The sequence below is a fragment of the Phalacrocorax aristotelis genome, chromosome 1 (assembly GCF_949628215.1).
Source record: "Phalacrocorax aristotelis chromosome 1, bGulAri2.1, whole genome shotgun sequence".
Taxonomy (NCBI): Eukaryota; Metazoa; Chordata; class Aves; order Suliformes; family Phalacrocoracidae; genus Phalacrocorax; species Phalacrocorax aristotelis.
The window spans coordinates 58,169,889-58,189,084 of record NC_134276.1 but is presented as its reverse complement, the minus strand read 5'-3'; the positions used below and the strand labels follow the sequence as shown (position 1 = coordinate 58,189,084).

Here is a 19,196-nt window from a genome sequence, read left to right as displayed (position 1 = left end):
CATTGTGGTTTCTGGGAGTACAAAGAGATATTATGTACCTATCTCAATTACATGTTTAAATTCAGATGGCATGAATCCATGTCAGGAAGCCCTCAGTCTAGGTTGATTCCTGGAAGTGCTCTCACAGTTGCGTTTGAAATAAGTAAAAGCTCTGTCTTAGAGTGCTAGTACAATCTCTTAGCACTACATGACAATTCACAAAGCAAGGACTTTAAAAACCTAGGTCCTACATGCCTGAGTATGGTCAACTCCAGCATAGTAATTTTACCCATAGTTCCTCAGTGGCTCACTCTCTTAGCTATACACAGGCAAACCACAGTTCTTTGAGGCACCGACAAGAAACACGCAGTTGTGAGGCAAACAGATCTTACCGTGATGAGAAGAAGAAATTTACCCTCACATAGCCAAGTTTAAAAAATATATTAGTAAAGTAAGATATGGAGAATAGGATGAACAAGAGTACTATAGCAAGTTATTATATTTAAGGGAATGCCACACAATCTGCTGAAAGAGCAAAGAAGAGATTCTGTATGAAAAAATAATAGGAGATCATGTAATTGAAGACTATGTCACAGGCATAAAAATTAAGTTTGTATGCTGCTCTGGAAAGATTATTACGGTCTTTCAGAAATTTTTATATTTGCAACAAATTTATATTAATATTTCATGCTATGCTGAAATAAGATAGATGCATTTAAACTGGAAATAATTGGTCTTCTGCTGTATTTATTTATATGCAGCAGTTTATATTTGTTTTTCTATTTCATAAATTTAATTTGCATTCATTCTGGATACCATAGGATATTTAAAATGGGTATTACGAAGTCAAAGGTATTCTTACAGCCTGAAAGAGATTTTGTGAGGAAAAATTTGTCGGTTTAAAACTGGAGCAAGCATAATTGAATAACAAGAAGAAATTTGAACCATCTAAAAGAATTATAATTAGAGCCCAAGTCAAAGATGACAAATTTCACCATTTAGAGCTATCAAGATGAAAATGGTAAATACGAGTTGTCATGCTTTAATTAAAAAGGAGTGGAAACGGCATGAAAGCATTCATTGTTAAAATGTTCTTAGCACTGTAATTATTTTTATTGATTAAAGTAATTATTAATTCATGAACAGGCTCTAAAATGTTGATACTGTAATTCATGAAATGAAGAAAGGAATATGCCATCTCATTTATTCATGAAACTCTTGGGTTTCCATAAATAGATCTTTATAAATGCACAATAGCTAAAAAAAGCATACCCCAACCCAAGACAAACTTCTGAAAATATCCAAACTTACACAGTGCAGTGTCTCACTGAGAAATTTGCCCTTCGCTGTTTGCTGTGAAGTTCAGCCCACCTTTAAGTACACCACTGCTCAGCTGCTCACTGCATTTGAACAGCTCTTCAGTGGAATTAATTTCAATGTATTGGCCTGGTGACAAGAATACTATCGATGCATGACAAAAACAGGGCTCTCTTCCCCCAGATCTGTCCTATTCTTCCTCCTGGAGATATGTGCCTGGGTGGAAAACAAAAATTTTGTCTGGATTTCTAAAATATCTGGGGCATTTCAGACATACCGTACATGCACAAGCTGCTCTGGATGAATGAGACCCGCTGAATAAACACTGCGCTGATATGCACAAGCACCTCAGCTCGCTTTACATGTAGTGTAGATGCAAAACAAATGGCAGCTTCGCTGGACTCACTGCACGTGTGCTGCACAGTGGACCCCTGCCTGAGCACCTACTCCTGCACATCCTGAATGGGCAGATGCAGCTCTTTGTGGACTGTATCTGTGCCACTGGGAAGAGAATAATCCTTTCTGAATAGGTGAAGTTTGTATTTCTCGGCTAGTGAGGATGTCTAACAGCTAGAACAGCTAAAGGCGACATGCCCAGAAACAGCCTTGATATAATTGCTGGACCTCTGCTCATTTGTTGGCGCACTTACTATGTATATAATATGTGTAAAAAATCAATACATTTCTACCTACGAAACAGGAGGGCAAGAGCAAGTTGTTTTCAATTAAATGCCTTTCAAGAGTAAAAGAAAATGAAACCAAAGAAGCTGTGCAGTCTTCTGATCAGTACACTTGGTGGGGGCTGAAAAAGTATGGCCATGGTGACATTTAAGGTCATGAGTTTCCAAGTGGTGTCTGATAGGAGGAGAGCGGGCTACTATAAAGTTCCATCAGCTGTGAGCCAGCTGGATACCAATCCTGCGACAGGATGACTATATAACTGCGAGCAGGATGTCAAAGAGATTTTAATTATGCAACAACTTAAATCTAAGTAAGAAAAAAGGAGGGGGGGGGAAGCTTACTTTGGGGATGTCAGGAATACTTTGCGTGACAGATTGCTACATTCTTTTGTTTAGGAGGCTAGACAAGGGTCATAAGTGAGAAATACAGGGAGCACAGCAACTACTCATCTGTTTTTAATACTCACAATTTCTCTTGCAGATTAGCTTTTCATCATGCCAGAGTCCTCAAGGAAATAGCTGGAGGGATGTGTTGTATGGCATAACGTGCTCACATCACTTGTGATTATCTAACTGCTTCCACAACACAAGCATCCCTAACACAAACTGGAAAAAGAGAGTGAAAGCTTAGTGATTTTTGAGTCTGTCACTGTATTTTAAGAACCGTTCTGCCAGTGCACTTCCCTGACATTAGGCTGTAACTCCAAGCCATGGAACACTATGAATGTACAAGAAATACAAGCACTGTTCCCTATTCATGGGCACTCAGTAACTTTGCCAACTAGCACTTTGGGCCAGTGGAAATAGAAATGGAAAATACCATATTAAATAGCAAACAATGCATGATCACTTAAAGAAGATATTCTTGTTGTATATATTCTGGATGCATTTACGTACTATACCTATACTTCTGACCTTTAGCATGCAGTGAGTCAGCCATTTACTGTCAGGGTTCACACTACACGACACACTACCCAGCCTACAACTACTAATACTGATAAAATAAGGAGTGCAAAGACCACCCAATGAATTACAAGAAACAGATGGTCTCTAAGGGAATTTATTTGCAAAGACTACACTCAGACTACTGCACAGTCAGTCAGATATTGCCAACAAGCCACTTGATGCGCAGCGCAATGTTACACAAATAAATGGAAGACCCGGTGGACAAAGACACAGCAATCCCAACATCCTACCTTTGTAATCTCCTAAGTCTAACAATCCTACGACCACACAACTTCAACCTTCTCTTCTCAGTGAAGAGAACTGTTTGCCTTCAAAAAAGATATGTAGAACAAGAATCAATCACATGATCTTTAAGTCTCAGTAACACCATGGGAACAATCCGTCATGTAAAAGAGACACCATGAAATCCTGCAGAGCCCTGCTTTACTGGGGACCATTAATACTGTTGAGTATTATTTTGCCCAGGAAGCTCTGTGGAATCCTTTCTGGTTTGGATCAAGCATCCTCCAGAAGGATGGATACCAGAGAGGCCTCTGGCACTACAACTGCTGGCCCTGGGGAAGAAGTTCCACGCTGGAAGTTGCTTCATGACCAACTGGACAAATCAACTCATTTCCAAAAATCTGCTTTAGCCCTCCTAAGTTTCCATAGCTCCAATAATGCAAATAAAGACAGACACCTCTTCCCATCTGTTTGTACAGGAAATGAAGACATAGCCTTATTAAATGGAGATGATTAAGCATTTATGGAAACATTCTCATTTCTGACAGTACAGGAAAAGAAAAAGCCATTAGCGAAGCCAAATTCTTTTATCTTTTCTGCACCATGAAAATGCCTACCGTAATCAAGACCCACAGAGAAGCCTGCTCCTCCTGCAAAGGAAGATGGGAGAATTGTTCTGCTAGAACTGAAGAAAGTAAGAAAAACTAGAAATAGTCAGTATTTGGTCTACAACCAGTTTTCAGAGGCATTACTGCAAGGGAGAAGACCTGAGCTGCTGCAGGGGAGAAGACTGCAGACAGAGGAGAGACTGGCCAGAAAAATTTTACAGCACACATGGCTCTGGCTGCCAGATGAGAAAATCTCACCCTTTCCTGTGTGGCCTCTATTACTAGTACCTATAATCACCTTGCTTTGCACAGGAATTTTTTAACACTATTTTTAACTACCGGTACTATAACACCTGTAGCCATATTTATTTGTTCTGGACAAAATTTTACCTGGGTAACTCACCCAAACAGATGCAAACTTTGAAGGAGGAAAAAGAAATCTTAAGATTAAATGCTTATGTACTGATAACTTCTCTAGATCTGCTAACAGATATTTGAGTTTGCATTTAGGATAAACATTTGATTGCCTACAGTTTCTGAAAAGAGAAGGAAAATATTAAGGAAGTGTAGTTTTCTATTTTGAATTGAATTGCCCCACAAACAGAAGACATTATTCTATTTGTTCTCTGTCAATATGTCATTTTTGCAGACTTTTGGTTTAGCTGGAAAATAATCTCCTGTGATATTTATACTACAGATTTTAAAGACAGTTACCTGCCAGGCTTTGAATCTCTTCAGTGAGAACAGGAGGTAAATAAATTCAGAGAGTCTTTAAAACAGCATTTACTAACTTTTCATTGTCATACCATAAAACATAGTGAATAAAGTAATCTTCAAAGAAACTGCTAGGCCATGACATTTAAAACATCCCAAACCATTTCCTCAATCATACATTATAGTGTGTTATCACTGGAGTTCAGTGTTGTACACACTAAATAGAGATGGTTAATCACTTGTAGAAACATTGTCACTTCTGACAGCACAGGAAAAGAAAAGGACAACAGCAAAGTTGGATTCTCCTATGTTTTGAGAAGCATCGTTGGAAATGCACATGATCCCACGAGCCCAAGTGTACCCTGGAGCTTAGTATGTCACTAACGCATTCGAGCAGCTTCATGTCTTGCTGGGAACATTCAAAAGCATCCTTGCACAGACTTGGTATAGTTAGGAGACAGCTGGAGACAGAAGTCGTGTGCCCCTGCTGTTGTGGTTAGGGGCAGTGTGGACACAACTACCAGGACCCACTATAGCACTTCTTTAATTGTTATTTTGGCATTGTGTTGTAAACGGTCTTAAGCAAGGAGGATTTTATGAATATGAGCATCCTATTGCCCTTCTTCCAAAGCTCTGCCCAGCATTACTCAAGCTATCACATGCACAAAAGCTCACACTTGCACAGTCCTAACTCAGTGGACTATTCATTATATCTAAAAAATTAGCGAAGGGCACTTATTTTGCAAATTCTAAGTCTAGAAGTTTAATCAAACCCACAAGAAGGTGCTACTAGGACTCCAAAGCCTTTGCAAATTAGAAGCCTGACTTCTGCATGAATCCTCTTATCAGAACAGAAATCAGACTAATAGTCTTTCAAGGGCAGAAACATCAAGCAAATTGAGTGATCCTACAGAACTAAACACTGCTATGAAAAGCTGTTGAAATTAAAGTGTCTAGATGCTGTAATCACAGACCTGCAAGTGTCAGTTAGCACTGAGTTAGTCTTTGTATATTATTTTTACAATACATCTAAAACTCAAAATATTTCCTTCTAAGCTGCAAAAGTAGATTCTCTTATTTACAGAGATGCTCACAAATCAACTTCTACTCCAACAGAAGCAAATTTTAAATGTATCAAACTATAAATGCACCATAATTTAATTTGATATTGAAATATGATTAAGCTCCCTGATTGAAATTGAACAAGAAAAAGGAATTGGAGTCTTGCACGTCTTCTCTGATAAAAATAAGGAAACCTCATAACACCTTCTCCCCACAAGGCTATTTCCTCCCCGTCTCATCCCTTACTTAATTATTGAATTCTTGATGTACAAACTGTACAACAGACATAATGCAAAATAAAACTGCTCTACTATATATTATCAGAACAAGAAACCTCACCTCTTGCTAAAAGTATGAGCTATTTTTTGCCGTTACTAATTAGCACTCAAAAGCTTTATCAGGTAGGCTAAGGAAGAACTCAGGAAACTGAAGAAAGAAAATGTCCAGAACAGCCTTACACTAAAGCAGCAAATGAAAAAGGATCTCTCATTAATTTCTTCTCCCAGTTTTACCAGCAAAGAAAGCCATGCCAATTATTTAAAGCATAACAACTGTCAAGTTGTGCATTAATTCAAGTTTGATAGCATTATAGGCATCAAAAAGTAATCTGAAACAGTGCGGCAAAATGTATGCTTGCAAGCCTTGGCAGGCAATTGTATGGCTGAAGGGAAATGCAAGTGTACTCCTGCTCACAATCTCCTGGTCTTTTGATGAAAAGAGAGGCTAGGATGAACACAAACAAGGTGAGATGAAGTTTTAAAAATATTTTTATTTTAAAATCTCACCGACTTTCAAAGGTTTGGTATTGATTTCTTTGAAGGCAGACCCCAAAACTAGCAAGAAGCCACAGATACACTCTTGTTTCCTTACTCTCTGCAAAAAGAAGGAAGCCTAACATAAAGAAGTAATCTTTATGGCCATGATGTTGAGCGCTTATGAGTGTATTTTCATACAGAGGAACATTCTAATTATTAATTTAAATGTATTTAAAATGTATGTGTTTCCTTTTTATAGAATCCTTTTAGTAGCTTCAAAGACAAAAACAGAAGAAAAACATGTAGACTCACCACAATTTAAGCTTAACAGTTTAGTTAACCATGCATCTGTTGTGAAATCCTCTAGAGTTCAAACACAATCTCGATAGTCGCTGAAGAGATTTGATTTCTAGGCCCAAAAGACCCTTGATTATCAGCTTACTAGCTGATATTATTAGCTAGCCTACTATACTGCATTTAAGTAGCAGAGACGCAATGAAAATAAACTGTTCACTGTTTTGTTCTAAATATTGTTGTTTGATATATAGCTTACTTTGCAGTCAAATGTCTGTACAGCACAAGTGCAGTTTTTGTATTACAAGTTAAAAATCCAAGCAAAACAAAACCAAAACAAGCAAAATCCCCAGCCTCCAAGAGACCTTGCTAAATTTGCAACTAAAACTACCTCTGAGGCAGAAAGGACTAAGTTCAGGCTGTGTCCCTTTGAACACATTTAAGTATGTGGCCACAGATACTGTTCTACAGAAAAACCTTTGCATCACTGGATATATTTATGCACATGCTTTTGATGACTTCGGTTTACTAGACTACCTAAGCAAACACCAAATGTAGCTACAAATGACAGGGTAGTTTGTTTGTTTGTTTGTTTGTTTGTTTGTTTTCAAAATACAGCCACAAAATATAAGGTGAAGTGCTTAGGAAAACAGATATTCTCACTGACTGTAGTTCCATTGCACATTGCCCGCTCAGCAGCCAGTGCCTGCCTTCAGCAAGGAGTATTGTATTTTCCTCCCAGACAGTGTTTCCTACCGCAAGGAAATGCTAGAGTAGCTAAGATTCTTTCCAACAATGTTCTCTCCACTACTCACAAATACCTGTCCTTCCTATACTGCAACTACAAAATGGAGAGAAACTGCATTTATCAAAAAACAAGTAGGGTGTTTATTACAAAGGGAAAAATAAGCAAGCACATTCTGGACCCTGAAACTGCTGAACTCCATATGCGCCCTCATTCACTTTCCAACATGCGCACTAAATGGAAGATGGGTTTCACTGGAAACATGTTCTTAAGGATTGCAATATATGGACACGCAAAAGGAGGGAGCAGTAAAGTGAAGCAGAGAATTCCGTCTTTACATTTACAGCTTTTTAAGTCTTTCATCACAATATTACTGTATGTTTGCTCCTAGGTTTCCTGTGTATTTCAAACAGAAAAACTAAGAAATTAAGAAAAAGAAATCCCCCTGCTTTCCACAATTAATCAGACAGTGGCAACACTTTCACTACAAAGGCACTCCACTGGTGAAGGAAAATTCTGTATTTTGTGTTCCATTTTTTTGTCTAGAGACTAACGTGTGGAACAAAATAGGAAAATACCCCTCCAGCTTGCCATGCCAGAAACATTTCATTTAGAAGAATGGATAAAACTTTCCCCATGAACTGGCTTGTTCAAAAATACATCCTTTTGGAAAACTGCATTAAAAAAAAAAAAAAAAAAAGAAAATTGTTGTGGAGCCTTAAGAAAATAATTTTTATTTCCATCTAATTTTCAATGCAAATGTAACTTAATTGAAAGGCCTATGTTAAAAGCTGACCACATGATTCCTGAACCCCCTTCTGCTCACTCTCTAGGAAGCCCAGAAAAGCCAGATTGCTAGCCTAGTTAACTCACAAGCTTACAAGTTAACTGGTATGAATCTTCCCCTCTCTCCAGCATTTAAACAACCTCCTACAAAAATGGCAATGATCTTTTAAAATCTTATGAAAACCATATTTGCTATTTACAAAAGATCTTTTTTTGGAAGAAATTAAATTCACTAAACCAATGAAGAGTTCATGAAAAATGAAAGAGACTATGAAGAATAAAACAAGAAATGTTTATTTTCCTATGCCAGTAAAAAAGATTTTAGTGCTATGGAAATATTCCAAATTAATACTTAGGCAGCTAATGGAGCTGGCAAATTGTTTCCAAAACACACTAAAACTTGAGAAACTGTAGGTTAATGAAGATGGACCTCGAGGCTGAAAGACTGCTTAGTTAGTCTCACCTGTACTCACTGAAGTCAACGGGCTTTGCTCAGGACAGAGCTAGACACACAGCATCACCTAGACAATGCTGCTGCCATTGCCTACCCTATACTAGTTTGACATTTTTTGAAAATAATTCTTACCATATTTTAGCCAGACATACCAAGTGGAGATTGAAGTCACTTATATGAAATTTCTTGAGCATGTGTAGAGAAGGAAGGAGTGAAATTCCATCTTCATTGAACCTGCTATTCTCAAGATCACAGAGGTTATGAGGACAGTGGATAACATATTCCATGTACCCACAGTAACTTGAAAAAAACAATTTAATTACTTTCATCCTCCATAATGATGTTTTAGCTTTACCTTTGCACTTACCTGAGATCTCTCCTTCATTTTCATTTATGTATTATAACGTTCTGCAAAATTAGCTATTTTGGTGGACTTACTTCACCTAGAAGTCTCTTTTGACTTCATAAGAAGTATCAACTAAGAGCTCTTTCCATAAAGAGTTTTTGATTGATGAACAGATGCTTAGTTCCTAATGATATTTCTGAGGTTAGTCTACTCTAAATGAAACATACTTAGATTAGCTAATTTTTAGTCTCTAAAGGATCATCTTAAATAAAGGTCACTGAACATCTCACTATGCAATTAATAAAGATTCAGCTAGTAATTCCTTGATCAAATATTAGTATTTTTGATTAGTCCCAGAAGAACTATCCTTTTTTATGTAAACCTGGCACATGAATCAGAGCCACAGCTGCTGCCTGATATAATCAGTGTACAATATTCTAATCCCATGAACTCTGACTCAGCAAGCATCTGCTTTCCAAATAAACTTTATCAAACATCATTTTTTTCAGAACTAATTTTGTCAGCCAAGGTTTAAATGGAGACAAATTTCAAAACCTTTCACAGACACACTTTGAAGTCAACCACTACACTTCAACTTCTTTCCAGAAGACCTTCCCTCGGAATTCAAATGGTTATGATACTGAGTTAGACTGCTTAATTAGTACAGAGAGTACTGTTAAGTTTTTTTCCTGACATTTTATGTAGGCTACAGTTAGAGGAGTTGTTGGATCAAGAAGGTCTGATGTGCAAGTTTTAAGTACTAATGTTTTAATATACCAATAGTCCCCTGGCTGATAGTAACTTATACTACCTGCACTTAAGACTCTACATTGATTATCTGTCTGCTTCTAAGAGAAAGACATACATAGTAGAAGTCCTGGGCTTGAGACAACAGCTACCATTCTCTCCTACTGCCTTGCAATTACAATCACAATTTTGTGATTGCTAATTTCACATGCAGTTTGCAATTTCCTATACAGATTGTACAGATGGTACACTGAGACCCTTCCTACCACCAACAGAAAAAAAAAAATCAGTTGCAGATTCTTTTAGAAAAGAACAGTGTTAATACCAAAACACATGGACCTTCCATAATGCCATTTTTTCTTGTATTTTTGCATTAATGCTTTCTAATGTGCAATCATTCAGGTTGCAAACAAGCAGTAAGGTTGTTCTCCACAGCTGCGGGCAAGCCAGAGACAAGAACATCACAGCAACGTTGTTGTGTAAAAAGGAAAAGCACAAAACTAGAAATGGTGTCATGCACCCATATCACTCTGAGGTCCAGCCAGCTTCCCACTCAAAGCAGGACTATTACCAACATTTTATCATTAGGTTATCTGTAGCTTTATCTAGCCAAGTATTGAAAAACCTTCAAGAATGGAGACTCCACCACTTCTCTGGGTGACCTGTTCCAGTCACAACCCACCTACTGAAGCTCTTTTTCTAATGTCCAACCTACACCTCCCCATCCAATGTTGGTGAGCATTGCCACTTTTTGTGTTCTCCAGCACTACTAAGAAGACCTTGTCATATCTGCAAATACATTTCAGGGCTGTTATTAGAGTGCTCTAGCCTTCTTTTCACAACTAGAAAAGCCCAGTTCCCCCAGCATCCCTCAGGATGTGGGCTCTAGCCTCTGCTCATCAAAGCAGCCCTCCACGGCACCCTTCCAGTTTCTCAACATCCTTACTACACCAGGGAGCCAAACCAAAGTGTTCAACATGCAGCCTCACAGGGTCACGTAGAGATGAATAGAAGCTCCTCTCCTTCTATTGGCCATGTCCCTTACTTAGAGCATATATACCAGTGAAGAACCTCTGATGAGAATGTTAGGCTGGTGTAAAGGAGAAACACAAAGGAGCCTTAGCATACCACACACCATTCACATAACACTGACAGGTGCACGGGTAAAATGAAGCATGGAATACAAGAAGTCATGCTCCATTGCTTCTTCTTCCCAATTTGAGGTAGGCTGAGTTTCCAAAGAATTCTGCTCCACCGTGAGGAGAATACACTTTCTCTTCACCTGTTTTATCTGTTGGCTTTTATTCCTAAGGACTTGCCATGCTATCTTTGCTAATTATAACAGGGCTCAGTATGTATGGCTTAGATGGCTGGCTATTTTAAGGTGGATTAATTGACCCCTGAAAGCATCTCTCTTACTCAAGTGAAAGCAGAGGAAATCTAAAGCTGGATTCACCGTGTGTCTGTTGGGCCCTACAGCATAGAAATCCACAAAAGAACTAGTCATTTGGGGTGGATGCATACAGCAAAACACTTTCACAATCTTTTTTTTTTTTTAAACAAATACAAGCACCTCTATCAAAAAAGAATATTACCTTATATCCTTTTAGTTATTGACGGGTTTGAAGACACACTAGTATAAAATAAAACAGCTTACAGACAAATTATTGCAATAATTGATTAAAATATTGTTCTCTACCCGAAGTATTTTATATTAGGAACATGCCATAAGCGTTCAATCAGTATGGATTCATTAAAAATAACTGTCACACTGAGATGATATAAAGTCTGTTCCATTTTCTAACATAAAAAAAAGAGTTGTCTAATAACCTAGAAAAGCTCCATAATAAGACTCCATATTTCTCCAAGTGTTACACAGTTAAAATAAAGACCTATCTCTATTTAAGAATTAGCATAAGAAGCTATAATTAAGGCAACAGCATAAGAAACATTATTCCCTGTTATTTCTCCTAACTGCTAATGAGTTCAGAGTGGAAAGTATTCTGTATTGGTTGAATACCAAACTATGATTACCTAGTACAAAAATAAAACAGTTCATTTCAGTGGAGGAAGGCTTTAAAGAATCCTGTTGCGGTGCCGTGGGATGGGAAACTTCACAGTTCTGAGACTAATTATTTTAACTTACCTAAGTAATATATTCTCATTTTCAAAAATCTACTTGTACAGGCAAAATTTTGTATTTTTATTAGAACTGTTGTTCAGCTCATAGCTATATGCTGTATCAGTCTTACTGATTCTGGTCTGCATTATTATTCTTAATCTACTATGCACTCAAAAGCTTCTGCACTTCTACAATTGTTAATGACAAGTTAATAGCTGTCGTTTCAGGCCTCATTGAGCTAGACCCAACTAGCAGGTCATAGTCTAGGTCATGCCATTATCCCCACCGAGGATTTAAATCTTACGCAGGTCCAAGAGGCAGAGATATGAGTACCACAGAATTCCATATGACACAGTGCTCTTGGATTGGCAAAGGGAAAGGGAACATCATCGTGAGGTTCCCAAAATGCTGCAGCAGTCGGAGAGCATCCAAGAAAATCCCTAGTCTTCATTCAGCCTAAGCAGTCCCAAACAGCAAGCTGTGTGGGAGCCAGTGCGACTAGATTATCTGCCCCTGAGATGTTTGCTCTAGTGTGTAGCCCAAGAACAATGGAGAAGATACAAATATGATGGAGAAAAGAGAGAGTCTCCGAGGACAAAGAGTATGCAGGCTGCAAAAGGGAGTGGGGTGGAAGTAAGATTCCCTCTGGCTATCAAAAGGTGACTGACTACAGGAGAACAAACCAGAAGCAGAAGAGGTAGAATGGGAAGAAGAGTATCAATGTGGGATATTCAGGAAGAACATAAAAATTATACAGAATAACCATATGCTGACAGGAAAGAAAAGTAAATGGGGAATCACAAGGTGGGGGGAGGGCGAAAGAAGTGAGAGACTGAAGAAAACAACAGAGAAATCCAGGAAAGAGAAAACAACATTGAAGTCACATTTTATTTCTTTCAGATTTATGTGTTTCTATACTCATTCATTGAAGGCAAGATTCCTTTTGAACCATCAATCATTTTTGCAAGATGTGACAAGTAGTTTTTCATCTAGACTCCCTTTTTCCATTTCCTTTTTCTTTGCCTTTTCAAAGACCGACAGATCACTTCACTAAGCTATCTATCACTAGCACTGTATAGCAAGGCAGCAATTTTGGGTGCACAGGCAAACATGCGCATTCTTCCTCAACAATGCAGTTGGTCTGCTGACGCCACCAATATCTGCAGCTCTGTGCAAGTATCATGTTTGTACACACTTTTTGACACCATGAAACATGACTCTTGTTCTTTTGTGTGCGTATGACGCACATACTTAACTCTTGAGTCTATGCATGTCTAAAGGCAGGGAGAGTAAGGATAGAGCTCACAAGAGCTTTACTTCTGTCCTCATCACCCGCATTGATGGCGCAATGGTTTCTGGAAGTTACAAGTAAGCTCCCAGGTAGGTTCTCTGCAGACCCCCAACACTAAGAATTTTCTCAACCAACTGCAGGAGTTGCTTGATGCTTTAATAAAGGAAGGAAGATATCTGCTAGAGGGAGGTATATGATCAGAAGAAGGAAGCTATTTGTTTGGAAATTGTTGAGTTAAAGCTGGTCTAGTTTCTACCCATTCAGCCTAGAAAATGAATAGAGGGAGGGCCTGAAAGACTTTGTCCTGTCAGGGTAAAACGGTAGGGTTTCTGTGATACTAAGGGTATTGTAAGCCAACCTGTAGCCCTAGTGAATAATGTGCTTAGGGAAAATGAGGACTATTCTAATTAAACTGGAAGTCTATAGAATTTAATCTGCTGGCAATTTAGACACCATCTCTGTATAATATTGCCTTAGAAGGCTCAAATAGGAGGACTCCCATGCCATCTATATCCTAGAAGATACGATGCATATGACAAAGATATGTTTTTGCAAGCAAGTTGTTATCAGTTTATATGATGTTCCCTGCAATCCATTAGGACAAAATTTGACCCCTAAAAATACAGAGTTTCTAGTACAATGCGATAGTCTTCTCATGACAGAGTGAATTTTACTCATTCATGAATGGGCATGAATGTTGATGTGATCTTAAAAAATTTATATATTAGATGAAGTATGTCTCTCTAACTTTTTAAGATGGAAGTAGTAGTTCAGGGCATTTTGTGTTCTCATAAGAAGGTACCTGTGGCTATGAATGTAGTGCAAAAAATATCTCCATGAAATAAAGCACATGATCCTGGTGGGTCCTTTTCTGCGATTCAGCAGAACACCCTGAACTGCCAGTTTCTGTGTGGACAAACCAGCAGTTCTGGAAGAACTAGAATAAAGAACCTGGGCCTAATACAGAGCTATGAGAACCTACATGCCCAGAGGTAGGTTCATAATCTTTTTACAGACAGCATGACAAGGTAGATGAGCTTAAGCGTTTCATCTGTCTGAGGCTATGAAATTATTTTGACACGGCCTTCCTTCAGTATAAACTTTACTTCAGTATAAGAGGGTGTGCAGGAAATGCATATGTTAGACCTTCACAGGAAAGCTCAAATGCATGTGTATGCTTGCATATATTTTTGCACAAATATGTGATGTTCCTTCAAAAAAAAAAGTAAGGCAGAGGGAAGGAGGGGAGACCACCTTTCTTCTGGGAAACTACTGAGCATAGAGGGAAGGACCTACCTTCCAGAGACTTCAGTGCCTGCCAAGAGAAAAGGGCATCACATCTCAGACTGGGGATGCTGCTGCTCATATAAGAGACCGCCCACAGCCAGGAGCAAACACCCAGACCTCAGCGAGACAGCTGGAAGGCAAATTCCTCAGGATCAGAGGAGTCAATGCAGCATTTCCTGCTATTTAGAGCCATTAAACTATCTGGAAGCAAAACCATTTTGAACGGACACAGTAGGTAGCAGGTTTTTTTAAATGAACAAAAATGCTGTATCCTTTCTTTTCATTCCATCTTATCTAGCTACTCCAGGTTTTCTGGATTTAAGAAGTTACTTACCCTAGCTTTGATTCAGATAAAATCCAGCTTGAGTTTTTGTCTTGTCCTGGTTGCGGCTGGGGAGTTTATTGTTGGAGAAAGATCTATGTACAACTACCGCAAAGATCTGACTCAAGGCTTTATTCACAGTGTAAATGAGGAAACCAGGAACAAGCCTTCATCTGACAAACACCTTGTTTTGCCATTAAGAGATTCGCATTTAGGATCTCCCAAAAATTAACTCTGCCATTTTTTGACCTTGCCAGAGCGTACTGCCGCATAAGCATGCAAAGGACACAACATGTTTCTTGGAGGACAAGAGAGCTAGAAATTAACCTCACATCAATCATGAAATTCCTTGGAGTCTTGCTGACCTGAGACAAAGCATCACAGAACACAGTGAAACCATCCAAGTGCAATTCGGTCCCATCCCATTGCTTCCTGAGAAATGACAATAGTTTCCAACAGCAGTGTAGGGAAAGAGGGCTCAAGCCCAACTAATTGGCTGCTCTTGAAAAGAACAGGTTCTGGCTCTAAGAGACAAGAAATGACAGCAGCTGGAACAGGAAGAGGTCTTCTCTGTGATTTGGATCATCTCAGGCAATTCACAGCATACTAGGCCTGGCTAGGTTGATGATTACTGACGAGATGTTGCCTCACGGAGCTTACTCAAGTGAACTAATGTATACGGACCCAGTATGGAGGATTTCAAGGAAAACTCTGTGACTTCCTGTGTTTAGCAAAAGGAAGAAAAAATCAAGTCTAAATGGTGTCTGAATGATATCCTGTAACTGAGGAGAACTGTAGGTATGAACTTTGGGGGCAATACAGAGACAACTTAAAGGCAGAGGTGGAACACCATGTGCAGTACCAGAGTAATCACACACAAGTTTTTTGGAAACACTGAAGTCCAGTACCCTTCCTTCAAATTAAATTTCTCAGGAGGAATTTGATTGAATTTGATTGAATTCACCTGCCCACTCATGGCATATGTCATGCACCTGAGTGATGAAGACTACTTCTCCCTTTCTGCTGCAGTTCCCTGAAGAGACTCCAATATGAGTAAGGATGACTCTGAAATTAAGACCGTACGCCCAGGGATCACTTGCGTGAGAGGAAGCAACCAAAGCCTAAGTTTCTGAAGTTCAAGGATCTGTAATCACCAAAACTAAAATTGAAGAGAAATTTCTCTTCCTATAGAGACAGATGATAACACAGGTCACGCTACACTTAGGTCATTAGTTATATTAAAAGTCTTAGTGCTCTCCTCTATAACAGGTGTGGGCTTTCATTAAAGTTTTTCACTTTCTTCCCATGTTGTAAAAAAGACAACAAAAAAAAGCTTAAACTAACAGAGAAAGCAACATCTTGCTTTCTTAAAAACACAGGCTTTCATGAGCAATCAAGCAGCTATTTCCAATCCCAGATCTCTATCCCCCTAGGTTTCCCTAGCATCTTTTCTTCCAGAACTGTGTACTCTAAACCGTATTTGCTGCAATTATGAGATTGTCACTGGAGCAAATCAGGATGCCCTGGTCTTTAAAATGTATTTACTTAAGTGATAATTGACGAGCATTGGCTTGTAAATGTTTACTGCTGTTTCATGCCTTACTCCTCCGTTGTTAAACTGCAGTATAATTTAAAACTCAATGGATGTATACATACAAGAGCAAGAGGCATAAGAAATTGTTACATTACTGCTAAAATGATTGAGACGATGTGATTACAGAAAGCTCTATAAAATGGTGAAAAAGCCTTTGATTCAGCAGAGCGGAATAATATCCTAACAAGATCCCAACATCACTGTTGTTCAACTGGACACAAGTTTCTTTACTGAATAAAAAGACACATAGGAAAAGGTAATATTTTCACTTTGTTCAAAACACAAACTAAGCCTATTCCTCTCTTTTCTGCACTGTATATAAAACAGATATAAAATAAAATAGCAACTTCTGTTTTCATTACTCAGTTATATTAACAAAGCTGTCATGAAACTTGAAAGTTTCAAAAATTTACTAGTTTGGGGACACTACAATATCAAACAATGTCTGGAAATTTTGCAATAAAAAATTAAGAACATGTTATTCGTTTTAAAATAAGCCAGAATAAAGTTATTTATCATTCAATTCAGCTACATTATCTTTATTTTACTCCATTATTCAAAAATTTGAAGCAGCGCTATTACTTCTTTGCTAGACTGGCTGGCTACAATCAAAATGAATTTTCTGCCTCAACTCATCTTTTTATTCCAGACATTTCTAATTAGGCTGTTCTCAGGAATAGAAATGAGTGAAGAATGCAAACTAAAAGATAGTTTCTCTCATATGAAAAAAAAAAATAACCATATGTGCATGGTCTGAACAAACCCAATATGCCAGGCAAGGCACCAATCCCAAGCACACAGGTCCATTACCATTTCAGATGGTTCAGAGTTACTATTGCTCAGATGGAGGTTCATAAACTGTGCATTAACAAGTTGCTTCAGCGTCCAAGAACAGCCTTGTTCTGAAAATCCAGTGAAACTACACTGGTAGCATGAAGTAAGGTAACACATGAACTGAGCAGTTCCTCCTCAGTATTCATTCCCAAAGCAGCAGCCTAACATTCAGTTCAGGCATATGTAGATAGACGAACCAATGAATTTTCATGTTGGGCACAATCAGTAGGCACGCATGCTGTATATGGGAGCTATGGCAAGGGGATGGAAGGTCATACTGTGCTTGGCTATCCCAGTCCACACTTCACCTGTTATTTATGATCAGACACCACAGCTAACCTTCATCACAGCTAATTTAGGTGTCTAAAATTCAGGTCTCTAAATTCTGAGTTATTGTTATTGCTCTGAGCGTACCTTTAAGTTATAAGACCTACACAGAAGAAAGTGGATCAACAAGCAAGACCTGCTGCCCGGTGGATGCGTATCAATCTGCTCAGATAACAGTCAGGCCCAGGGAGAGGTAATTATGAATTGCACTGACTATTAACACAAGAGATGCTGGTTTGAAAAGGACGACCTGATAGCTAGTGTAGAAACAGGCTCATCATGAATCATGCAGACTGGCAAATCAGACAGCAGAAGAAGTCATAAATCTTGAACACCTCTCAGCCTTCGGGAAGAAACACCTTTTGGTGTTAAAGGCAAGCTATACTTCATCAGCTTCATATTTTTTCTAAGAAAAACAGAAATAAACCAGTTTGACAGAGGCAAAACTGTTGCACCCTTAGGGATTGATTAGTTCGTGTATGTATTCAACTGTCACCCTACACAAATGTCCCTGATACAGATGTCCAGGTGTGGATAACAGAAAATTCAGAGGGTACGTCTGGCAGGCAACTATCTGGGAGAGTAAGGGACAAGTAACGGCACATAAGCCTTTAAATACAAGCTTCACTTGTGCAGCATTTGGGTAAAGTTACGGCGCATAAGCCTTTAAATACATACTTCACTTGTGCAGCATTTGGGTAGCATCAGTACAAATCACAGAACGTGTCACCCACAACTTCTTACAGCTTTCCCAGTGACAGGTGTGCAACACATCTGTACTGTGCTAGCAGTCCCAGCAATACATCTGTATCGTGGCATATATCAAAGAGGCAGCACTTGTTTGGCATGTTTCCTCCTCAGATTCTGCTTATCACTTAACACTCCCAGGTAATGCTACTCATCCCAGGCACCTTTAACAGTCAAGAGAGAATAATACCTCCAGAAGGTGACTTACCTGGCCTTTTTTAGGTGTCTGACTTAGAGTGGTAAATCATCCCTTAGACTATGTATTTCTCCCCCTTGCCTATAAATAAGCATCAGATGAATCAGCCAACTAGTTCAGACTAACATCTCAAGCCTGGACTTCTAAGTGACATGAAATAAATATGGCCCTGTGTTTTAATTAAGATGTTGTTTTAGATCAATGGGAAAAAAGCTTACTTTTTAATCAGCATCCATAGGTTATCACTGCATACGTACATAAATTTTATCAGTGGAATCACAGAATCATTAAGGTTGCAAAGACCTCTAAGATCATCAAGTCCGACTGCCATGCAACACCACCATGTCTCCTAAACCACGTCCCTAAGTGCCAGGTGTGCTTGTTTTCTGAGAAACAGCTCATCTCAAGAAAAGAGGCAAAAAAGCATATTCAGACATGTGATTCAAAATATTGATACCACTAACAGCAACACTGTAAAGGAAAGCAATTTAGAAATTGTACTGTAAATACAAAAATATAAACAGCTGAATATTGATGCTTGAGGAAACATAGAAACACAGGAAGCATTATTATTTGAGCTCGCACAGTCTACAGGCAAGCTATTTTTGAGCAGTACTGTAATTCAAAACAGTAAATGTGAAACAATCTTCCGAAGACCTCTTAGTGACTATGAGCTCCTCTCAATTAATGTCATAATTTTTGAGAACATTACAAGAGACAGTACAAGACATGAGACAATCGTAAAGAATCATACCTCAATTAGTAGGAATTAGGCAAATTGTGCTGCTATCTTCATGTCTG

The 19,196-nt window shown here is 38.6% G+C and overlaps 1 protein-coding gene across 1 annotated transcript in view; it reads right to left on the bottom strand.

Annotated features, from left to right (window-relative positions):
• HS6ST3 (heparan sulfate 6-O-sulfotransferase 3) overlaps window positions 1-19,196 on the bottom strand; it is a 303,970-nt gene that overhangs the window by 130,790 nt on the left and 153,984 nt on the right. The window lies entirely within an intron of this gene.